Here is a 1,632-nt window from a genome sequence, read left to right on the forward strand (position 1 = left end):
GAATAGTTGGACGAAGTGGTTATTGAAGTGCACTGTGAATGGTTAAATATCTCAAGGAGAATGCTAAAAAAGACAAATTAATAATCTTTGGTGAGAAATTGACTTTATGTGGACTTTAATTTGGAATGGCWAAACATGCAAAGGAATGCCCAGGTAGCTCCATCCTTCCCTGAGCTGATAATAATAAATATTATAAATTATGTATTAATTTATTATACATATAATTATATGTTTTAATATATAAAATATTATTTATTGCTATAGTGTATATACATTTAAGTAATTTATAATATTTTTATATAAAAATAAATGCCCTGCTCAGAGTTCTCAACGTGCAGAGGGATGAGGCTCAGGCTGAGGTCTGGGTCTAAGTGTCCCAGTCCAGTTTATTGGGAAAATAAAGCCCAGCTCTGATATTTGCACGCTGCCCAGGCTGGGTCTAAGTGGTCCAGTTCAGTTTATTGGGAAAATAAAGCCCAGGTCTGGTATTTGGACCCTGCTCAGGCTGGGTCTAAGCATCCCAGTTTGGTTTATTAGGAAAATAAAGCCCAGCTCTGATATTTAGACCCCACTACTGGCTGGGTCTAAGTGTTCCAGTTTGGTTTATAGGGAAATAAAGCCCAGCTCTGATATTTGGAATCTGCACAGGCTGGGTCTAAGTGTTCCAATTCAGTTTATTGGGAAAATAAAGCCCAGCTTGGGTGTTCAGATCTTGCTGAGGTCTGGGTCTAAGTGTTTCAGTTCAGTTTATTAGGAAAATAAAGCTCTGCTCTGATATTTATACCCTGCTCAGGCTGGGTCTAAGTGTTCCAGTTCAATTTATTGGGAAAATAAAGCCCAGCTCTGATATTTGGACCCCACTCCTGGCTCTGCTTCCCTGGTGCTGCTGGTTTTAGGGGATTTATGGGATCCTGATTTAGGGGCTGGGTGATACCGGTTCTGATGAAAAACTCAGAGCAGGAAAGAGTTGGAGACACAGATTTGGTGTCTCCACAAAGGCTTTTTTCAAAGATTTTTTTTTCAGTGGCATGAGATTTAAAGAGAATGAAGGGGATACTTCATTGATACTGATAAAAAAAATCAAGCAAAATGTCCAACACGCTGTGTATAAGCTCTGGTCTTTCATCCATTAGAATCTGCATCTGATTTTTAAAAAATGAAAATCTGAAAAGAATTTTTAGATCTTATATGAATTATTAGAACCTAAACTATTTCTTTCAATGTCTGAAACATCGTTTTGTGCAGGAGGAATTACCTCAATGCATCCACTTTGGCTGGCTGCAAAATTCACAAATATTCAGAAATACTCAGAAATATTCAGAAATATTCAGAAAATGAAGAAATATTTTCTCTCAAAATGTGGGAGCAGCTGAGTGAAAATAATGAAATTCTCTCTTGAATGCAGGAGGAAGGAGCATCGTTTTTGTGTCACTGAGTTTTCAAAGTTTCAGAATAATCACTTTATTTTGAGTATCACATATTCCCATGTCCACAGGGCTCTTGTGGATGGGGTTGGGGACTCCATCCYTGCTCTGGGCAGCTGTGMCAGGAAGAAATTGTTCCAAATATTTGATCTARACCTCCMTGGCACAGCCTGAGGCCATTTCCTCACCCTTTTTATTGTTTTTTTCC

This window comes from Malurus melanocephalus, unplaced genomic scaffold (genome assembly GCF_030028575.1).
Source record: "Malurus melanocephalus ecotype Western Australia unplaced genomic scaffold, MMel_1.1 scaffold_354, whole genome shotgun sequence".
Taxonomy (NCBI): Eukaryota; Metazoa; Chordata; class Aves; order Passeriformes; family Maluridae; genus Malurus; species Malurus melanocephalus.